A 15,193-nucleotide genomic window follows, 5' to 3' on the forward strand; every position below is an offset into this window, starting at 1 on the left:
GTTCGGTCCGGAAAGGCTCCCGTCCGCCCGTAGCCTTCGTACTCCGCCGTTCGGTCTCGGGTGCGCGTAATGTTGGTGCATCTTCCAGAGGCTGTATCTTTCTCCCCATTGGTCCGAATTGGATGATTCCAACTGTTCTGGGATCTTTGCCTGATTATCTCCGACTTTGCTGAAGACCCCGCCAACTGGTTCGGACCGGAGGGTTCCCCGGATTGCTGATCTTTGAAACGCGCGTACAAGGACAAATTTTGGTCGAGAAAAGCTTCCTGCGGTAAGGAAAATGGCCGAGGGCTGTGTACCGCGGTAAGCTTTTTGGTCGTAAAAATTCCTTCGCCTCGGCCAAAAACTCAACCCATGGTATTTGCACCCGATCTTCGACCCAAGCTGACTTTGGTCGATCGGTAAGGATTTTGGCCGGTGTTGAGCGATCGGTAAGGATTTTGGCCGAGGTTTCCGTCCGTCCGGTATGCGATTTGGCCGAGAAATTTCTCCAAGCGGTTTTCACCATTTTTGACCCTTTTCCTCACCGTTTTCTCCTCTGCTCCTCTTCTTAAGCTCCAAACGACTCCCAAGGCACCTGATAAAGACTTCAAAACATGCAAAACTCTTTGGGACCTAATGCAAGCCCTGAATCCTATTTTCATGCCTAAAGACACAATTTACATGGGAAAACACATGATGAGGACTCTAAAATGCTCTCTAAATGATGTAAAATATAGACATATCAACTCCCCCACACTTGTCCTTTGCTTGTCCTCAAGCGAAGAGAACAAATGAGAGAAAGAGGTTGTAATGCAGATGGAGCTCATATTTCCTTTTTAGAGAGAAGTGATCACAAAGAGAACTTGGGTTCATGCTCAAATATGCAATGCAAAGCCATACTCAGATATTTTACAATTAAAGCACAGAATCTCCACAAGTCATTATCACATTCAACTCTTTCACATTCATTAAGCTCGTAACCGGTGAATCAAATGATGCAATGTTCAAATAGGCTGGCTTGGCTAGGGTAAGGTCATGAGATAAAAATGATCTCATCAATATTCAAGCGGGTGTAATGCAACAATGGGATCACTCAATGAACGACCAAACTTTGGCAGAATGCTAAAGGTAAAAAGCAACCGATGCATACAAGGGCAAGACTCATCACACCCCACACTCCACTCAAAGCTTTTCTCACTTGCTCACCCTCTCAAGATCCTCACTCTCTCAATCGCTTTCTTTTTCATTAGGGGACTCACTTTTGTTTTGATTTTCAAGCCTCTGGTGTTTACTTATTCAAACAGCTCTTTTCTTTTACAGCGATTAGCCTCTTTTCTTTTCTTTTTAGAACACTTGAGCCTTTTTGGCTTCTTTTCATTTCAGAGACTATACTTTTCTTTTTAGAACAACAGAGCTCTTCTTTTCAAATTCAAGACTCGATTCTTTTTCTTTCATTCCCCTAGCTATTTCCACTCTCTCTTTTTCTCTCAGCTCACCTTTTTCCACTCACCAATAGATCTTTTCCCCCACACTTATTTCTTGCCAATACTCTCAGTTCCTTGATGTTGGAACGTAGCACTCAATGAGGCATGCCCTTGTCGCTCTAAACCTAACACTTTCTGCTAAGTTCAGTCCAAGGTGGCCTTACAATTCACACACAAACATTGGCTCGAAAAGAAAGTTGGGTTCAAGGTGAGGGAACTGATCCATGATGCGGATTCAGCTACTTGAGCAAAGGAAAAGAGGGTAGTGAAAACAATGATTCTAGCTCAAGTATGTATATCGGTATCCACAAGCCAATTCAAGCAATGCATCAAAAGATATTTACAATTCAAGTTCAGGGTTATCACTTAACTAGAGTTGAGTGTAATTTAGACTTGCTTCACAGATTCAAATCGTTTCAAGCTTTACAAGCACAGAATGAGTTTCACAAGCATATTTAGTTCAAGTTCTCAAGTGATTTACTCTCTAGGAAAAAATCTATCATTGCTCCTTGCACTGATGCAGTCGTAAATGATGCAACTAGACTCGATCTTAGAATGCGAGATGCAACTAGAATGTTAATGATGCGGTTTTACCATATGTACAAAGCTAAATGAGACTCAAGAATGCAAAAGTCAAATAAGAACAAAGAAAACAAGATCAGAAAACACAAAGCTCCTCCCCCACACTTGAATAACACAGTCCCGTGTGTTATAAAAGCGTGTGAGAGAAGTAAAAAGACAAACTAAGCGAATGCAGGATGATATACACAAGATGCATATGTAGAAGAATTTGAAGTCGATACCTTAGTCGGACAGGTCTGATCCCAAGTAGTACGAGGGATTTGATGTTGAGCAGGAAGGTGTGGACTGACGTGGTGGGCTGCTATCCGAGGGTTCAGGTAAGAATGCCAAGGCAGGGTCGATCCAATCCTCTTTGCCTGGTGGAAACTCCGGGTTCCTTGCGTTTGAGCTTTCCCCAACCTCCTCTCTTGTAATTGGTGTGGTTGAGGTCCCCGAGTTCTTGTCCGGAGAAGATGGCCGTGTGAGCTGCTTGACCTTCTTCTTCAGGTGCCTTACACAGTCCACCAAGGCATGAATGGTCTTGTCTTGCCACTTACACCACTTTTGGAGAGTGTTCACTCGCAAATACAGCTTCTTGGTGTGGTAATCGGGCTCACCCCACACGTATGGATCAAAATGATATCGGCCTGCTCCCATCCTTCTCTCAGCGTGCCGTTCTTCTTCATTCTCACCTCCGGCTGGGCCGTTCTCATTCTAAGGCTTGTTAGGTATGGCTTTGGTGCACTTGCGCATTGGTGGGCCGAGAGATGGGTTGTACAACTGATCCTTGAGGACATAGAAGGAGACGTTACACTGCTTATCAAGCATGGTGAGGCCTCGGTTAGGCAGTAGAACTTGTGTACCGTCCCTGTGCATCAGTGTGAAGTTGTAAACCCATCTATCCCCTGACTTGCCTCCAAAGAAACCACTTTTACTTAGGTATTGCTCATTAATGAGACTCGGCCTCGATGGTGAATCAGGGAAGATGAACCCTTGAGCTCTCAAGATTTTAGTGACAATCCAACCGTTCTGAAGCCTCCTTGCTCCCTTCTTCTTTCGGTCACACCACACATTGTGTCTATAGGTGAGCATTTGAATCGCAAAGAACGCTCCTAAAGACGGTACATGCATTGGCCCGTGGAACTCCTTTTTGTTCTTCATTTGAGTGATGAGCGGTTTAAGTCCAAGTCCCAACAGTTCAAGCTCTGTCGTGTGAATCACACCAGGGTTGTATGTAGAGAAGAACGTAGAGGCCAGGACCCGGTTGGTGTATCTGATCGCAGGGTTCCTGATGCAGCTTGTCTTGCTGTTGCCTCCCAAGTAAGGCCCAAAAGATATCGTTTCCCACAACGCGGCCAACTCATCACGAGGGTACACAAATTTGTCAAGCGAGCTTCCATTCCTTTCAAATCCAAATATCTCATCAAGCTCCTTGAAACTGACCTTGTAGTGCACGCCTTCTATGTCAAACTCAATGTGTCCGAACCCTTTGCCATGTAGACGCTTGGGATCTCTCTTGGGGTAGATGACAACCTTTAAAGTGGCAAGAAACTGTTGTGTGATCCCCTCGTAAGCAACATCGCTCATCATGAAGAATTTGGCCAAGCCCATGTTTTGAAAGATGAGTGTAACATCATCGAGTATCTCAAGCTTCTTCAACAGCTCCATATCAGGGAACCGACCTTGAGCTACTCTTATAGAGTTAAAGTGGTCCAAGTACTCCTCAGTAGTCGGGAAATGTTCCTCCTCGGGCTCGGGCTTTGGTTCCTTCTTGGCCTTCTTGCCACAATCGGGTTCATGAGGGACTATGGCTCTCAGCTCGTCTCCATCGTTCTCAGTGGCTGCCTGCTCCCCATTCCGTTTTGGTTCAAGGGTTGGAACCAGAGTGAGCTCGGCGTTCCTTGCTCGCTTGGCGGCTGGCTCACCATCGGATCTCACGGAGGGTTTCTTGCTTGTTCCACCATTGCGTGCCACGGCCACGGCTTTCCCTTTTTTAATCCTCCTCTGGACCTCGTATTTGTTCGTCTCATGAGTGGGGACAGCTCGGTCGCCGGTCATCTGCAAGGCAGATCCTCAAAGAGACCGTTAGAATCATGTACATCAACAAGCACATGTCTCTAAAGATAGCAAGAACAGAGCTTTTTTCTCTAACAAGACCAGGGTTATAGCTTTTTCCAAACATCAAAGGAAGTAAGAACAAGCCAGAACAAGCAAAGAGAGACACGATATCTAAACAGTTCAGCTCAACATCTCAAAGCATCATTAAGACCGATTCCAAGCGCATTTTCTCAAGAATTTTAAAAACTCAAGAACAAGTGATTTTCAGAGCAAAGACCGGTTTTTTTTTATGTTATCTATCTTGATGGAATTTTTAAAATTGTTCCCAAAGGCCGACATGTTCTAAAAGAATCGATTCCACATTTCACAAACAATAAAGCTCGCAAAGAATGAAGGAAAAATATGAGTTCTTTAAGATGCAAATACCTTTGGGAATCCAAGATTCAAGCTTAGTGGAATGCTTATGAGAATCACAAGAAATGGATGAGAAATGAGAGAGATGTGCTCGTGAAATGCAGAGAAATGAGAGAGATATGTTCGTGAAATGCAGAGAAAAGAGAGAAGAAGGCGAACTCTCGGTTAATGGCTCGGGATGGAGGCTGGTATGGGCGGTGTCGCGCTTTCCAGCTGGCGCTTGGACTGTAGTGGGACTGGTCCCCCCTTCTCCTCCAGCTGAGACCGTTGACCCGCACCAAAACAGCTTTGACCGGGCGTTTAAATTCAAATTACCGCGCAAAGGCTTCCAAATGGCGCGACAAGGGGGATGACGTGGGCCGTACGGACTAGAGTGATTTTTCTCGTGTTTTCTGGAGCGGCCTCGACTTGTTCCACCCCGAGGGCATCAAGCCGAGTGTCATGAGCTCAAGTTAACCAGAATTTCTCCGCGGCCATCAAGTGTTTCCCCCAGGTCGCGCAAACCCTCTTCTTTGACTCAAGTGTCCCAAGTGTTCATGTTTTTGATCATTCTTGAAGCCGGGCACCTCGGCACGCTCCACCACGAGGGCATCATGCCGAGGTCACTTGTATTAACAGAGAACACTTGGTGCTGGGGGTTTAAACGGTCCGGCCTTGGTGTAAACTGGTCGCGGCCTCGATCGAGGTTTTAGACCGTTTGAAGTGAACTTTGCCCCTCGGTATAATCATACCGAGGTGTTTTCACCGTGGCCCTCCCCCACACTTAGTCATTTCACTATGACCCTTCTCGGACACGGCTATGATGAAATCGAGTCGAGGAGTCTAGCCGAGGTTCTCAGGCTTTACTCGGTAAAGGTTACCGCGGTATGTATATACCAAGGGTCGATACCGAGGCTACGTACAATCTAGGACTTTATTCATCAGGCCGTGTCATTTTCGAGCTTTTTCTTATTCTCATCATCAAGATTCACCATCTAACTCCTGAAACACTTAACAAACCCTTCAAAAAGCTTCAAGTAAAAAGAAAAAGAAGATGAAAAGCGAAATATGTACAAGGATAAGCTTGGGGTGTCTCCCAAGAGCACTTTGTTTAACGTCACTAAGTTTGACTTTTCATACCTTTTCAGGCTGATTCTGGTTCAAGAAGAGGAACTGAGGTAGCTCCCTCTCTTGTTTCTGATGCCAGGTAGTGCTTTACCCTCTGACCGTTTACCACAAAGCCTTGTCCATCTTTTCCTTTTAGAACAACCGCTCCATAAGGCCTTACTTCAAGAATTTCGAATGGACCGGACCATCTGGATCTCAACTTCCCAGGGAATAGCTTGAGTTTCGAGTTAAACAGCAGAACTTGGTCTCCTTCTTTGAACTCTCTCTTGTGTATCTTCTTGTCATGAAGCGCCTTGGTCCTTTCCTTGTAGATCTTAGAGCTCTCAAAAGCATCTAACCTGATTTCCTCAAGCTCATGAAGCTGTAAAACCCTCTTCTCTTGTGCAGTCTTGATGTCAAAGTTCAGAAGTTTCACTGCCCACAATGCTTTGTATTCCAACTCAACCGGTAGATGACAGCTTTTCCCATAGAGCAAGTTAAACGGTGAGGTTCCAATGGGGGTCTTGTACGCGGTTCTGTAAGCCCACAAAGCATCATCAAGTTTCTTGCTCCAATCCTTCCTAGATGAGCTCACGGTTCTTTCTAAAATAGCCTTTATCTGTCGGTTAGAGACCTCCCCTTGACCACTAGTCTGCGGATGATAAGGTGTGGCCACCTTGTGCTTTACCCCATGCTTCCTTAAAAGACTCTCAAGAGTCTTATTGATAAAGTGGCTTCCCCCATCACTGATTACTACTCTTGGAACTCCAAACCGTGGGAAAATGATACTTTTGAAAAGCTTTACCACCACTTTTGAATCGTTGGTTGGGGATGCAACAGCCTCGACCCACTTACTCACATAGTCCACCGCGACAAGGATGTACTGATTTCCGTATGAACTCACAAAGGGACCCATGAAGTCAATGCCCCAACAGTCGAAGACCTTGACTTCAAAGATTGGGTTTTGGGGCATCTCATTCCTCTTGGATATGTTACCGTGCCTTTGACAAGCCTCGCATCTCGATACCACATCTTGAGCGTCCTTGAACATAGTCGGCCACCAGAAGCCGCTTTGCAAAACCTTGGCAACCGTCTTGAATGCACCTAAGTGACCACCGTACGCTGAACCGTGGCATTCTTGTAGCACCGGATGGATCTCTTCTTCGGCCAAGCATCGCCTATAGAGATGGTCCTTGTTAAGCACGTAAAGATACGGCTCATCCCAATGATATCTCATCACATCTCTAAAGAACTTTTTCCTCTGATAGGCATCAAGATCCGGTGGCTCTAAACCGCAAGACAGGTAGTTCACAAGATCCGCGAACCATGGAAGACTTCTTTCCTTGATCGTGTTGGCCTCTTCCACCTCTAAGTAAGACCGTACCAGCATGAGATGTTCCTCAGGTAAAGCATCGTCTATGGGGACCTTTTCTTCAATCCTCAGCCTTGAGAGATGATCTGCGGCCCCGTTTTCAATGCCCTTCTTGTCAAGTATTTCCATGTCGAATTCTTGGAGCAATAGGACCCATCTCAAAAGTCTCGGCTTAGCGTCCTTCTTAGACATCAAGTACCTCAAGGCCGCGTGATCTGTGTAAACCGTGACTTTTGATCCCACTAGATAACTCCTGAATTTGTCAAATGCGAACACAATGGCAAGCATTTCCTTCTCGGTGGTTGCATACTTTTCTTGAGCTGAGTCCAAGGTGCGGCTGGCATAGTAAATCACATGGAGTTTCTTATCTTTCTTCTGCCCCAAGACAGCTCCCACGGCATAGTCAGATGCATCAGTCATCACTTCGAATGGTAAAGACCAATCGGGAGCTTGTACAATTGGTGCACTGATCAAAGCCTCCTTGATCCTCTTAAACGCTTCCTCACACTCTTCATCAAAGATAAACTCCACCTCTTTGCATAATAGCCTAGTTAAAGGCCTAGCTATCTTGGAGAAATCCTTAATGAACCGCCTATAGAACCCAGCGTGCCCAAGAAAGCTTCTTATCCCTTTTACAGAATTCGGAGCTTGTAGGTTCACCATTACCTCGATTTTGGCCTTGTCCACCTCAATTCCCTTCTCTGATACCTTGTGCCCCAAGACAATGCCTTCTTGTACCATGAAATGACACTTCTCCCAGTTCAATACAAGTCTATGCTCCTCACATCTCTTTAGAACCTGAGAAAGATTAGCAAGACATTCGGAGAAAGAGGAGCCGTATACGGAGAAATCATCCATAAACACCTCGACTTTCTCTTCAATTAGATCAGAGAAAATGTGCATCATACATCTTTGAAAAGTGGCCGGTGCATTACACAAACCGAAAGGCATTCTCCTATAAGCATAAGTGCCATAAGGGCAAGTGAATGTCGTTTTCTCTTGGTCTCTTGGATCTATTGGTATTTGGAAGAATCCAGAGTATCCATCGAGAAAACAGAAATAAGGATGATTGGCTAACCGTTCAAGCATTTGATCAATGAATGGTAAAGGGAAATGATCTTTTCTTGATGCAGAATTCAATTTCCTATAGTCAATGCACATGCGATGGCCGGTTATAGTTCTTTGGGCTATGAGTTCATCCTTATCATTTTTTACCACTGTGATACCACCTTTCTTGGGCACAACGTGCACAGGAGATACCCACCGAGAGTCAGAGATTGGATATATGATCCCTGCCTCAAGGAGCTTTAGTATCTCCTTCTTAACCACCTCTTTGAGGTTCGGGTTAAGGCGACGTTGGTGCTCAATAGAGGACATGGCTTGGTCCTCCAGGTGGATCCGGTGAGTGTATATATCAGGAGAGATTCCTCTTATGTCGGCCAAGGAATACCCTATTGCTCTCCTGAATTTCTTGATTTCATTAAGCAATGCACGTTCTTCATGTTCAAGCAAACTATCGTTTATGATCACAGGGAAAGTGGAGTTCAAGCCTAAGAACGCATACCTGAGCCCTGTTGGTAGAGGCTTGAGCTCAACAGGGGGAGCGTCTGCCTCATTCCAATCGGTATCAAAGCTACATTGGCCCGGAACAGCTTCCTCGGCCTTTTCCTTGTTCTCGCGCGGATTATCATCGGCCTCGATATGAGTTGCCACGTCCATGATATCCCGAGGTGTCTCCTCTGTTCCCATGGACCCCTCGCTGTCTAAGATGTCGAGGCCACTCTTCCTGAGCTCCAAAAACCTAGCCTCAGCTCCAAGTTCCTTCGGTTGGTCTAAAAGTTGCTTGTACACCTCGCTTTCCTCGTTCAAGTACCCGTGCTCGCTTTGTTCACGTGTAAGGACCACTTGTAACGGATCCTCTGCGTTCAACTCTTCCAGGAGCTCATCAGCTAGCTCCTCCATCACTTCCACATAGAAAACCTGACCTCCAATGGTCGGTTTCTTCATCATCTCTTTTACATTGAACTTCATATGCTCGGAACCGATGTGTAGTTCAATCATTCCTCCTCTCACATCTATAATGGCTCCTGCGGTCGCTAGGAACGGTCAGCCCAAGATGATAGGGTCCAATGGTTCCTCGTCCATCTCAAGAACTATGAAGTCCGTGGGGATTTCTATCTCACCGATCCTTAAAGGTAAATCCTCAAGCAAACCCACCGGTAAGCGAACCGATCTATCAGCTAGTATAAGAGACATCTTGGCCGGCTTGTAACTCTTGTATCCCAATCTCTTCGCCACCGTGTATGGCATTAGGCTCACAGAAGCTCCTAGATCACACAAGCAGTTTGAGAACTTCAAGTGACCTAAAGCACACGGTAAGGTAAAGCTGCCCGGATCGGATAGCTTACTTGGTATAGACCTCCTTTGTTTTATGGCGCTGCATTCATGGCTCAGTATTACCATACCCTGGAGCTCCTTTGTCTTGTTGAGGATCGCATCTTTTAGAAACTTCCCAAGCTGTGGTATAGCTAAGAAAGCATCTATAATGGGTAAGGTGAGTTGCGTGTTCTCCAAGTGTTTCTCAAAGACCGCTTTGGCTTTGTCTAAGATTTTCTTTTTGAAACGCCCTGGGAACGGTATCTTGGGTTGGTAAGGTGGTGGTGGAACGTATGGCTTTTCAGGCTCAGTTGTCTTTTCCACCTCTTTTCCTTTGTCCTTGATCGGTTCTTTCTCAAAATCCGCTTCTTTACACGCATCACCTGAGGCTGCCTCCCCCTCTAACTGCTCATTGGCCTCAATGAGCTTAGTCGTAGGCTTCGGAGCTTGTAGTTCCTTGCCACTCCTCAATGTTATGGCGTACACGTACTCCTTGGGGTTGGGCTCCGGTTTACCTGGTAAAGCCGGGCCTCGGGATGATGTAGAGGCTTGATTCTGCTTAAGCTCTCTGATATCTTGCTGCATTGTCGCGTGCTGGCTCTCAACTCTCTGCTGACCCTGTAACAGTTGCTGTAATATCCCACAGACGTCGTTTCCCATCTGATTCTGACCCGTTCCCTGATGCTGTCGCTGATTACCCATCGGCTGCGGATTGAACCCTGGTGGAAACTTGTGATGTTGCGGTTGGCTGGTGAAGTTGTTACCCTGAGCCGCTTGATTCTGATGAGTGTAGCCGTGCTGTTGCCCACTGAACTGTTGTTTGGGCTGGAAGGTATTCTGAAAAGGAGCTTTTGGAGCATAGCTTTGTTGTTGTTGCTGAGCAGGGTACACTTGGTCTTGAGGATTAGCTACATTCGGGTTTCTGTATGAGAGGTTTGGGTTACTGTTGTAGTTGTTAAACCGCTGATACCTCTGCTGATTCCCTATGTAGTTCAGCTCCTCTTGAGTTAGACCATCTTCATTAACATTGTCAAAACTTGGCTCTTGCTCATCAAACTCGCCTACAAAGTGTATTGGCTTTTGTGTCGCCATCAGAACCTTGTCAAGCTTGCTCTGAAGCTCTCTTATATCCTTTTTCATTCGCTGTTCTTCATTGGAGCCCTCTGTACGGTTTACTCTATCAAAGTCGTCGCCATAAGTATCATTAGACATGGCTAGGTTTTCGACTAGTTCCATTGCCGCATTGATCTCCTTCCCAAGAAAATTTCCATTTGAAGCTGTATCGAGTTGGTTTCTGATCTTGGGGAGTGCACCTCGGTATAAAGTACTCAAGAGGGATGCCTCTGAGAAGCCGTGGTGGGGGCATTGGTTAGTGTAGCTTCTAAACCGTTCCCAAGCTTCGCTAAAGCTCTCGTTATTGTGCTGTGTGAAGCTTGAGATCTGGTTTCTGAGCTTAGCCGTGCGTGATGTGGAAAAGAACTTTGATAAGAACGCCAGTTTACACTGCTCCCAAGTTTGTATAGAACCCCTCGTGAGGTTCTTTTCCCACTGGTGAGCTTTATCACCGAGGCTGAATGGGAACAAGCGTAGCTTGAAGCTATCTTCCGAGACACCATTGATCTTGGTTAGGTCGCAAACCCGATCAAACTGATCTAGATGCTCAAGAGGGTCTTCTCCGGCTAGACCGTGGAACTTTGAGTTCTGCACCATATTGAGCAGGGAAGCTTTAACCTCAAAGTTGTTGTTTTGAACCGGTGGATCTTGAATCCCAGCTCGGTATTGGTGCGCATTAGCTCGGTCGTTCTCTCCAACAAAGACCGGAGGAGGTTGTCTCTGAGCTTGTGGCGGTGGCGGATGAACATGGTGGGCTTGTTGCTCATTCCTATTAGCCTGTTGTTGGTTTTGCTGAGCAAGCCTCTCGTTTCTTTGAGCCTGTTGTTGGTTAACATAGGCTTGTTGTTCATTCCTGCCTGCCTGCGCCTGATTAGCATGAGCCTGGTGTTCGGCTTCTTGAGCCTGTTGCTCGATTCTTTGCTGTTCTGCCATTCCAATTCGTTCAAAATGCCGTTCCCTCTCGCGAGCTCGCCTCTCAATCCGGTTGATGTTGTCGTCATACGGTAAAGGCGGTTCGGTGCTCCGAGACCTGGTTTTCATGCACCTGAAAGCAACACAAGAACTTGCAAAGAAGTTAGTAAAACAAAGAAAGTTAAAATCTTGAGCTCAAGAACAAACAAAAGACTAATGCTCCGACAAGTTGGCAACGGCGCCAATTGATAGATAAGACTTTTTAGGTTTCAGGGCTATCAATCCCCTTGTCAAAGTAGTACTAAGAGGTGTCAATCCAGACTTGTCAACGAGACACTAGTCTATGTTGTTTGTTTATTTAAGTCAAGATAAAAAGGGTGAAGGTTTTACTAAGCTGAATAACAATGATTAAGTATGTAAGTAAAGTAAATGATGAGAATCAAACAAAGCAAAGATGTAAATGATAACTAAGCGATTCAGATGATGATAATATGTAATAAAGCAAGAGACTTTAGACGAGACACTTGACTCGGGTGCTTCCAAGTTCAACTAGTGGGTTAATGAATCAAAACATCAAGCGGTTTCATTTAACTTTGAACTCAAGGCATGTTAATCTTCTCATGAAAGTATTAAGCATCTAAATTGATCCTCCTTCATACCAAAAATGTCTTTTGAGAAGCATCGAATCAATCAGCAATAAGAATCAGTTCAAAAATGTAATTTAAGAGAACAAACTATCACTCTCGCGATGAAAGACTCTTAAACCCATAACCGAGTGGTTCAGACATTTCTACAAACACTTTTGATGCGAGATATGTCTCAGATCTGAACCTTAAGTGACGTGCTTGGATCCAGCCTAAAGATCTCGTCGGTTAAAGAATGAAACATGCAAGACTAGACACCTAAACCCACTAATCTACCTTGAAAGCACCCTAATCTACTCGTCTAAAGCCGCTTAAACGACTACTCACTAATCATAACGAGCTCACTAAGTCTTTTGCAAGACGTGTAGTTGGTCATGATGAGGAGTTTAATGTTAGATGATCAAAGAAATAAAGAAGGAACAAGATTTCTCATGCAAAAGCGAGATATCGGATTAGAATGATCAAGTTTTACCAAAGAGGCAAGTTCTTAAAGCTAAAAACAGGTAAGAGATAAGATGATTAGGTTTTTAGTCTCAAAATGTATATATAGCAAAGGTAAAGTGTTGCGGGTCAGCCCGGAACAAACCGGGTACTGAACCGCGTTCTTGGGTTGATGGGTGAGTGCCATGGTGTGTCGGAGAGTGAAGCTGAGGTCTTCGTGTCGAGGAGTGCACGTGAGTCCAGATCCAAATGAAGATCTCGTGAAGAACACGTCAAAAACATGCATGAACCCTAGTCTTCGATCCATCTTCATGTGTGTGTTCTTGGGCAGCTTTGTTCTTGATTATGGGTTCGTGACAATGGACCTCGGCATGAAATGCCGAGGCGCTTGGTAGTCGAGGGGTTTGAGCGAACAGGGGCCGGCATGCACGCCGAGGTCATTGCGCCGAGGTGCACGTTCAACACTTAGTCGTTTCCAGCTTCATTTTTTTACGTGTGCATGCCTTGATTCCAACGTGCCGAGGCGTCAGCACGAGGCCTAGTTCAGAATACTCCCAAAATATGAGCCTTGACTTGGCCGATGTCGAGGTAACGATGCCGAGCCCTGAGAAAACACTTAGCGCGTATCGCAACATATTTGGGTTCGTATCGACCATGTCACCTCCCGGAAACAGTAACTTTCAACCCACGACTCCAAATGCTCTGAGACCAGTTCCATAGTCAAGATGACTCAATAAGCTCGAACTTTGGTGAAGAAACCGTCGGAGCTTGGGAAGCGGAGGGTTTCCTGGATTTCACATCTTTGAACCGCATTGGAATCACCAGAAAATAAGCTTTTTAGACCGATGTGAACTCCGGAGACTTTATCTCTCAAACCACTGCTCCGAATTGAGCGATCCCAACTGTTCTGAAAAGGTCTTTCACAGATCTCAAACTTTGATGAAGACCGGGCAAGCTGATTTGGTCCGGAAAGGCTCCGTCCGCCGTAGCCTTCGTACTCCACCGTTCGGTTCTCGGGTGCGCGTAATGTTGGTGCATCTTCCAGAGGCTGTATCTTTCTCCCCATTGGTCCGAATTGGATGATTCCAACTGTTCTGGGATCTTTGCCTGATTATCTCCGACTTTGCTGAAGACCCCGCCAACTGGTTCGGACCGGAGGGTTCCCCGGATTGCTGATCTTTGAAACGCGCGTACAAGGACAAATTTTGGTCGAGAAAAGCTTCCTGCGGTAAGGAAAATGGCCGAGGGCTGTGTACCGCGGTAAGCTTTTTGGTCGTAAAAATTCCTTCGCCTCGGCCAAAAACTCAACCCATGGTATTTGCACCCGATCTTCGACCCAAGCTGACTTTGGTCGATCGGTAAGGATTTTGGCCGGTGTTGAGCGATCGGTAAGGATTTTGGCCGAGGTTTCCGTCCGTCCGGTATGCGATTTGACCGAGAAATTTCTCCAAGCGGTTTTCACCATTTTTGACCCTTTTCCTCACCGTTTTCTCCTCTGCTCCTCTTCTTAAGCTCCAAACGACTCCCAAGGCACCTGATAAAGACTTCAAAACATGCAAAACTCTTTGGGACCTAATGCAAGCCCTGAATCCTATTTTCATGCCTAAAGACACAATTTACATGGGAAAACACATGATGAGGACTCTAAAATGCTCTCTAAATGATGTAAAATATAGACATATCAATCAGCTTTGAAAAAGAGTGAGGTTTGAGCCAAAAATCTCTTAAAAAGCTTAAGAATTGAAAAATGTGTTCTTTCTCCTAAATCTGTAAGTCTTTTGGAAGAGAAGAGAAGAAAGAGTTTTGATCCAAAAAGTTTGTTTCTTTTCTTTAAAAAGCGTTTTTGAAGCAAAAACGGAAAATTTCTGAAAATTTTTAAGTTTACGGGAACTTACCTTTTCTTGTTTGCACATTAGAAAAGTTTAAAACTAACGGAGGATCTTTTCGGGTTTTACCGGGAACATTTCGGGAAACACCAGGAATCACCGGGAATCACCAGGTAACACCAGGTAAACACCAGGCAACACCGGGAATCACCAGGCAACACCGGGAATCACCAGGTAAACACCAGGCAACACCGAAAAGCGGCAGAAATCCGCGGCGTCACCTCAACGACCAACGGCCGTGGTTAGGAGACGCGCGACCGCGGTGATTGAGGGCTCGGCCGCGGTCACATTCACGGTACCGCGGTCGATGCACCCTTAGCCGCGGGTCGAACGGTCGCGACCGCGGCTCTTCCTCCTACGGCCTATTGTCCAATCTTCTCGTTTTTGCCAGGCCGAGCAGCTAAAAACCTACCTTTTCTTCTTGGTTTTTCTAATTTTCTGATTTTTTTGTGTTTTTTTTTATAACATACCTAAAACTTAAAAAGAAAAAGAAAGCATAAATTGTAAAAAGGAAAAGAAAACTAAAAGAAAGAGTACCTAAATGGGTTGCCTCCCATTAAGCGCTTTTGTTTTAAGTCGTTTAGCTCGACGTAAGCATTAGGAATCAGGCTGATTTAAATGGCACTCCACTTGATGTGCCTTTATTACTTCCGGTTGCTGGAGGTTTTACTTCTTCTTTTTGAGGAGCCGTCTTCTTCCCTTTATTCTTCTTTCGGACTTTAATGTTGTTCAAAACCCTTTTTGTATTTTCGATCAGCTCCTGGATTTGGTCCTCACTAGTTTCTGTTGCATCTGGTGGAATGATGATCTTGATCTTTGCAAAAGCTTTCGGCTCCTCCTTTTCTTTCTCTTTTGGCCTGTTAC

General features: G+C 45.4%; 1 non-coding gene across 1 annotated transcript; it reads left to right on the forward strand.

Moving 5' to 3' along the window:
• The first annotated feature begins 10,681 nt into the window (after positions 1 to 10,681).
• LOC112089339 lies at positions 10,682 to 10,788 on the forward strand. Its single transcript, XR_002900976.1, has one exon. It is a non-coding gene; the product is annotated as a small nucleolar RNA R71 (small nucleolar RNA).
• The last annotated feature ends 4,405 nt before the right edge of the window (positions 10,789 to 15,193 follow it).

This window comes from Eutrema salsugineum, unplaced genomic scaffold, assembly GCF_000478725.1.
Source record: "Eutrema salsugineum unplaced genomic scaffold, Eutsalg1_0 scaffold_12, whole genome shotgun sequence".
NCBI lineage: Eukaryota > Viridiplantae > Streptophyta > Magnoliopsida > Brassicales > Brassicaceae > Eutrema > Eutrema salsugineum.